Source organism: Orbicella franksi, unplaced genomic scaffold, assembly GCF_964199315.1.
Source record: "Orbicella franksi unplaced genomic scaffold, jaOrbFran1.1 SCAFFOLD_393, whole genome shotgun sequence".
NCBI lineage: Eukaryota > Metazoa > Cnidaria > Anthozoa > Scleractinia > Merulinidae > Orbicella > Orbicella franksi.
Window position 1 is genome coordinate 15,533 of NW_027670863.1, and position 8,271 is coordinate 23,803.

Sequence of the window (8,271 nt, forward strand, 5' to 3'; positions counted from 1 at the left end):
TAATTTTCAGGATTTGGCCGGCATTATTTGCATTGGCACCTGTATGTAGTAGGCGCAATTTCCGGTGTCTGACATTTGCAGAATGCAGACTGCAGACTGCAGACCGCAGACTGCAGACTACAGATTACAGACTGCATACAGTACACCTCAGACCGTAGATTACAAGACGTTGACTTAGGACCGCTGGTCGCAAATCTTGAAGACCCCAGAGCTTAATCCGACACAAATCCTTGCCGTATTGAAATTATGACTCTTTGGCCGCGTAAAAGACGATATGGGTATGTGTTGATAGTGTAACTCCCAAGTTTACTCGAACATGACCAAGGAAGGAATACTGAGGTATGATTACGAGCCGTTTAACTTACAGTAGCATCTTTTTCACACGACAAAAAAGGAAATGAACATAATAATGGAAGACGCGCGTTCACTTCGATATAGATGCCTGGTACATTATTACTGTCTGTGGTGTATCAGCATTCACCGTGGACAGTAATCTTGAGAGTTACACTATCAACACATACCCACATGGTCTAGTACGTGGCCAAAGAGTCATAATTTCAATACGACAGGGATTTGTGTCGGATGAAGCTCTGTTGTTTTCAAGATTTGCGGCCAGCGGTCCTCAGTCAACGTCTTGTAATCTACTGTCTGAGGTCCACTCTGTAAGGCCGTCGATAAAAGCCGGAACATGGAACATCCCGGAACATCCCGAAACATTCCGGAACATCCCAGAACATCGAATAATTATGATAATTATGAGAAAAATATGTAAATTTAAATTTTCGAAAATAAAATAAACAAAAACAAACTGGTATCAGCTCGAAATATGAAAAGATGTTTTTCGGTGTAGGGGAGTTGGTAGGGAGGGCTAGGGAGCGTTGGGTATTCCTTCAACTGACCACAATGAAAGCAGGCTCCTGTTCTTTCCTGACAATTGCGTCACGTGGTTTTACACCACTCTGTTTTTCAACACCAACATGGACGATTCGAACGATGAAAGCCAGGTAATTCATTGCGTTTCCTTTGTTGATCCCTGATTTCTTCAACATATGAGGTGTTCGTGACATCTGAGCATCATACAGTTACTTGTAAAGTCATTAGCCATAGTTTTGTCACTATTCCGTCTTCATGTTGCAATTATCATCCCCAGTTTTGCGTTCTCCGCTAGGAACGCCTGGCACTATGACCCACCAAGTGCAGACTCGGCCTTTCCGGAAACCCGAGTAATCAAAGATTAAAGTAGTGCGTCCTCGCGCACACTACGCATGTTTGGTCTACTTTGGTGGCGTTTGAATGGCTCAATAGAAAGCTAAGTTTGATCGAATGTCAGATAACGATCTACACGCGAAGTTGAACTAGCGATGAATAGATTATAGCCTGCGGTAAAAGTGTTTCAATTAAATAAGTATTAACTTGTACGCGAGAAAACATATTCCAGGAAAGGCATTTGAATTTTTGGCGACACTTAAAATTCAGTTTCAGATCGCCAACATTTGTAACAAATATTTCTTGAGACAATAAAGTTTTGACCAGCGACCCTGCAAGACAGCGTGTCGCCAAAAGTTTTTAAATTTTGTGCTTGTATTTGTTTACACTGTCATCAGAGCTCGAGCAGTCCGACCTAGTTTACACAAGACACTCAATGCAGAAGAGCTCCTATTTCTATCTCATGGAGAAACTATTCCTTCATCAGAAATCGTATGTGCATACCTTTGAATTGACGTAATGAATTGAATAAGGAAATCACACCTGGGTACCCATAATTTTCTGTCTGATTAAAGAGTTGGAACGCCATTACCTTGATTTTCTATGAAGAAAGAAGACTGGGAATAAGGAACAGTCACGTGATTGAACTGATGGCGAACGGCTGAAAGGAATGGATTAGTCTTCTAAGTTGCGAGCTTTCACTCATTGCAGTCATTTTCGTTTTTCTTTCTTTTTTTGTTTTGTTTTTTGTTTTTTGTCAGACACCGCGCAATTTCACGCCTGAACAAGTTCCATGTAAAAATAAGCTCTATCTTGACATTGCTTTTCTTACATGCAGGTCACAAAGTTGGACCGTGACCCAGCATCAGCAACAGCTTTGCAAGAGATCAGCTTTTGGTTGGATCTTGAGAGAGCCTTGCAAAGAATCCGGGACGTTAGGGACAGTCCAGACATTGCACTCACTTTGAACATCTTGAAACATGGGAAACGGTTTCATGCTACCGTCAGCTAGCTTTGACACTGATACAGGTATACTAAAAGTTAATTTTATGTTAATTAAACTCATCACCATCATGAGTGTGGGGGAAGGTGCCTGGCAAGTCTAAAAATGGTTCATAGTAAGCAATCAGCAGGTCTATGGGACTTCTAATTAATTTTTATCAATCATGTGTGCCTAGTATAGAGCAACCAGAGTTTAGAATGACTGAATCACTCAATAAGTGCTTGTAACTCTTCGTCTGATAACACAGAAAGCAACATCTTGACATAATAAAATTAAACAGGAAAACGTTATCAAACCTAGTGTCACTCCCGACTCCCCTTGGGAGATTTTTTGTCGGTCACGTGATGTGACCATTGGACTTAAGTCGCCATGTGTTCAAGAAAACGAGTGTTTTGAATCGCAAGAGTTTGTCAAAGTTGTTATTGTGCCGTTCGTTTAGCTCGAAGCAAACAGTTCGGTAAGTTAACCTTTCGCCTTTGCTATTCAAAGAAGCATTTGGAACTTAATACCTTTTTGTAATTTTCAGAAAACCTCACTCTTACGTATACATTCACACACGTATGCCTGTGATGGAAGCGAAGAGTTTTATTCAAGTTGTTGTGATTTTGTTCATCGACCGAGGCCGTGCGGTCGATGTGTGCCTTTTGAGCTTGAGCCCATTGTGAACTGTGAGTTTTCGACGTTTGTTTTGAGAGGAAATAAAGACAGGCACTACGGTACTGACACCTAGAGTCTTGAATACTGTTATTTGCTTTAAATTTTCAGCAAGATTCTGCATGTATATGCATACATGGATAAGAAACATCATTATCAAAGAAGGATTCATAACTTTTGTTTATTTCTTGTCTTTCCTTTGTAGGCTTGAAACAAGCCTTGGCAACAATAAATGACTACAACCCACTCATGAAGTATTCCCATTGGATGACCTTCTGGCTGCAACAGAACTGGACAAGATCCGTGCTGCACTGAGTGCTACTTTCACTCATTTGAAAAAGATCCGTAGCACTAAGTATCCAATCCAAAGAGCTTTGCAACTTGTTGATAATGCAACTTGTTGATAATGCAACTTGTTGATAATGAAGCCATCTCGAGGGACTTGAACTCACAGCTGTTTAAAAAGGTACATATTTGTACATCTTTGTCACAATTGTAAAGCCAATTTAATAAAAACTTGTCATATAAATTATACACACCAAGGTAAAAACCCAAGATCTCCATATTATCCTCTCCAGTTAAGACTGATTTCATAAATGTCCGTTACATCATAAAATAAGCTTTCCTTTCCAAAAACCAAGGATAATGAAATTCTGAAAACTCTTAACACTCTTACATATCACATCTAGAGATGGTAGGATAAGAAAATAATTTAACAACAACCACAACAAAGGCAGCTTTGATCTAGTAAATTGTGCATTTGTACAAATGTAGTAGTTTATAATAATTACTGATGATTTAATTTTAAAAATCATTTTCATTAACTATTATCAGCTGTGTGTGCCATAAATTATGGTTTCTCTGGTGCTTTGTGATAAATTTGTTCAGTATTGCAAAAATCCTGACTAGCATTTCCCTTTAAATTGCTTTTTAATGACTGAAATAATGATATTAGCAAGATATGTGTTGCATAATTAGGAAAAGTAAAAAAATGTAAACTCCATTGTCCTATAACAAGAAAGAATTCTACTATGTGTACATATACATGTACATTTTGGCCAAAATACAATTCTTATAATCTTTGCATTAATGTTAAAGGTTTTGGGAACAAGAAGATTGATGCACATCAACCATGAAGAATTTGAAAAGGTAATAGCTCATTTATTGCAATTTGTGTACAGTAAACAGGAAACATACGTATTTCTTTCATACAGCGTAGGTAATGATCTGTGGTCGTAATTCCTTGTAGATCATGAGTCACTTGCTTTGAAGTGTTCACAAGGTGGGATGATGAGTATGAAAAGCTTCAAACCTTGTTACAATCAGACATTGTGAAGAAGAAAAGAGAAGAAAGCCTGAAGATGGTGTGGAGAGTGAACCCAGCTCACAAACGACTTCAGGCCAGACTTGACCAGATGAGAAAGTAAGAATATTGCATGAACCAATAGTCAATAGAGTACATTTTGACTGACTGGCAAAATGTGGGTGACCATGCCCTTCATGTACTAGAAAGCCAGATTGGATGGGCTTAGAAAACAATAGAACAAACAACAGAAACAATGAACCTATCCCTGTAAACTATAGAGGTGGATAATATTGCGATCAAATAAAATTAGAACTTCGAAAGAGGTGTGTGGCTATAGAAAAGTACAGTTTCTTTCAGTTTTTAGTTAGGATTAATTTTGCTTGTTAAAGGGCTCAGGAAATCCCACTATAGATGATGCATTTTATTTTACTTTATCTAGTAACTAATGAATTGCAAAATATTTGCAAAAGATATTGCAGATTTTGCCGCCAACATGAGCAGCTGCGAGCTGTCATTGTCTGTGTACTCCAGCCCCATGTCAGCCGTTAGCCAAGCTTCTCCCCCCAGTCCAGGTAGTCCTCCCAAGACAGCTGAGGATGAGGAGGCAAAGCCAGGAGCTCTGCTTGATCCTGCTGATGCTAACGCCATACAGGAAGTCAACCTTGCTTATGAGAATGTCAAGGAGGTTGATGGACTTGATGTGTCAAAAGATGGGTCTGAGGCATGGGAGGCAGCCATCAAGAGGTTAGGCAGCATGATATTATAGTGTACAAGTCAGGGGGGGGGGGGCTGGCAGCTACCTTTGATCTCGCTGCTTTTCTGGTTTCTATGATCACCCTAGTGAAGAAATCTGTCAATCATTTGAGGACCGTAACGAGCATGCGCAAAACGTGAAAATACCGTGAGGAAACCAAAACATGTTTCGCCGCCATATTTGCTCAGGATTTGCTTTCGATTCGATAACTTTTTATTCGCTGTTGGCAATTTTTAATGACAGCTCTGAGACAATCAGGACTAAGGGAACAAAGGACAAGCTTTGTGCTTTTTTTCCTGGCGAGCGTGGTTGCATTCTTGGTTGCCTGGAGAGGTTTTCCTGTCTCAGGAAAAAAAACGAAGCTGAAGTTTTTATTTTGCTGTGGAAATTTCAAGGTTCATTACCTTCCATCTTCACACTGACCAATTATTCTTCCCTAATTTCTATGAAAAATAGCGATGTCAAACTGTTTCATGTCTGCCATTATATATCGCGGAGCCTCCGAATGTGTAAGTCTTTAAAATATTTCTCAACTGTTCAGAGTTGTACATTTAAACTTGAGCTTACATTAAACAAGCTTTTCTGTCTAAAGTTTTTTCCGTCTTAACCTACTTTCTTATGAAAGACTGCATTTACTTTATGATTTTCCTGTAATATTTTGAGTCTGAAGAATTTCTTTCGAGTAATTTAAATCATGAAACTTGAAGGCAGTTGCAGATCAGTCAACAACATTGAAAATAGCTACCAGCTTGCATGTCTCGATAATAGTGATAAATTATAGAGGTTTTGAAACCTCCATCCCTTACTTTTCAGTACCAATGTGAACTCGCAAATTTGAAATCATTTTTCTGCGTCTGCATATGGGACTGTCCAAAATGGACTATTTGCTAGGCAGACTCAATGTGAACCTTCACTAGGTTGGAGTATTTCATTTACAAGTTGTTGACCTGTGGAAATAAAGCAGCTTCTGCTCACATGCTTTGGCATAATTTGCACTGGTGATAAGCATCAGTTTTATTTGTGTGGTGAGAGACAGCTCTGTAATACTTCTGGATATCAAAATAGGGCTGCGATATACTGATCTGCTGAGGGAGATAACTTATGGAATACTGACCCAGGGAAGGCAAATGAGCCATGTTACCTGTAGTTGAGTGCTAGTAAAGAGGTAGGTGGGTAAAATGGTCATTCATCCAGACAACTAACTTTAACTTGGGCAAACCTTAGTGAACAGAAACTCCACAACATTTGAAATAGGCCAGTTTTGAGACTTGGCAATAGCAAGAGAATAGCAAGAAAAGACATCAAGTGCAGGGATTGGTAACAGTCATTTAGCCCCCAAGTCTATTGGCCCCTAACCATTTAAACCCCAACCAGAAGTCGATAAGCCCCCAACCAGAAATTTAAAAGAACTGTATATTTCTCGTTCTTTAAGCGTGAAAAGGGGCTAATCGACTAGTCGGTGGCTAACCGGCTAGGGGCCAATCTATTGACCGATAAGAAAAGGATCAGGCTTGTTTTAATTCCCCTAAGGTAAAAAGATGAGTGAGGATGTTAATGTATCAAATTTGGCCTAAAGTGCTGATTATCAGTAGCTTGTTCCTGTAATGGAAGGACAGCTAAATAAGACAATAAGGAAGACTAATATAAAGTCAGACGAAGTCTTTAATGGTACTTGTCTCAAATGACAATTCTCAATAAAGTTCTCCGTGGATTGTAGTTTGCGTCTTGATTTGTCAGTAAGGCGTTGCAGTATGGTCGTCAAGTACTTAGACAGTTGATACGTAGGGGACCCACAGAATGACACTATAGGTCGCATCGGTATACCAGGTTTGTGCAGTTTCGGTAGCTGTCCGTAAAGTTTCGGTGGTTGAGGTACTGAGCACCTCAGTCGAAAGTAGCGTTGAGTGTCAATAGCGTCAGTCTTTTTAAGTCCAAGTATTTTGCTGTTAAGTTCACGTTAAAGTGCTGGCGTTGGGTCGCGTTTAAGTTTTTCGTAAGTTTGTTTGTCGTTAACAACTTTATTGACGCTATTGAGACAGTACAGATACCTGACGACTACAAACTTGTGTCTTTTGATGTGAAATCACTGTTCACCAGTATTCCACTTCAATTGGCATTACAGTGTACCGAGACCGCTATACAACAATCTACTGTTAAACTGCCGTTACCTACAGAAGACATCATGGACTTACTGAACCTTTGCCTTACATCGACTTACTTTCAGTATAACGGTAAACACTACAAACAGTTGCATGAAACAGCCATGGGGTCGCCTGTTTCTGTTGTTGTCGCAGAAATAGTGATGCAACATGTGGAGGAACACGCCCTTGTAACTTGCCGACAAACAATACCACTTTGGTTACGCAATGTTGACGACACTTTCACCACCGTTCACACAGACGAAATTGACGATTTTCACGAGTACCTAAACGAACAGAACGCCGACATCCAGTTTACTAATGAGATCGAAGAAAATGGAAAACGTCCTTTTCTAGACTCTTTGGGGACCGTTCATTTTTTATGAGGGAGGGGGGGCTGGTGGGATTTGGGAAGCAGCATTTAAAAATCGCATGACCCCCCCATCAGCTTACCAATTTTTTCACATGGCCCCCCCTTATAGCGGTCATTTTTTGGGATGACCCCCCCCCAAAAAAAAAAAAATTGGACAAAAAATATTTAGATTTCAACTTTTTTAATATTTCTCTATTATCCTCCTACTTCACGTTATTGTGCTCACTATGAAGACAATATTTACAATCTCTATACGACAGAGAGCTGTTGTTTAAAAAACAAATCAAAAGAAAGAGAAGTCAATTTCGGATCTCCTAGTTATGGCTCGCCCTGAGCATGTGGCATTTGGTCTCTCATTGGCATCTTCCTCATCTGAATTGATGAATGCAAGAATGACGTCACTTGAGTCATCTTCTCCCCCAGAGTCAATGGCATCACTGTCATACTCATCATTGTCACTTTCATCCCTTTCACTGCTGTCAGCACTTGCCCTGTTGTCATTTTGTGTCAATCTCCTGGCATTTCTCAGTGTTGGTTGGCCAGCTCTGAGAGGACTCTTCTGCTACAAGCATGAATGTTTTACAATTGCCTTTACTTACTCACTCTTGCTGCTTTTCAAATGCTGCTTCAGCCCGTGGTGATTTGAGTACTTGATTAGTTCTGGAACACGTAGCTATTTAAGCTTGGTTAGATCTTCGCACAACTCAGTCCAAGGATAATCCTCCCTACTTAACTTTGCCTTTTCTTCTGCTCTCTTTTTCCTTTTAAATTCCAGCACTTCAAGATGCTGAAAATAATCCATCACAAACTTCGATTTGACAATAAACTTATCTGCAA

General features: G+C 39.8%; 1 pseudogene across 1 annotated transcript; it reads left to right on the forward strand.

The window, feature by feature from the left end:
- The first annotated feature begins 328 nt into the window (after positions 1-328).
- Positions 329-6,332, forward strand: LOC145475665 (cytoplasmic dynein 1 heavy chain 1-like; annotated as a pseudogene). Its single transcript, XR_014046475.1, has 6 exons — positions 329-1,004; positions 2,045-2,235; positions 3,069-3,329; positions 3,962-4,012; positions 4,113-4,286; positions 4,640-6,332. The product of XR_014046475.1 is annotated as a cytoplasmic dynein 1 heavy chain 1-like (transcript).
- Positions 6,333-8,271: the final 1,939 nt, after the last annotated feature.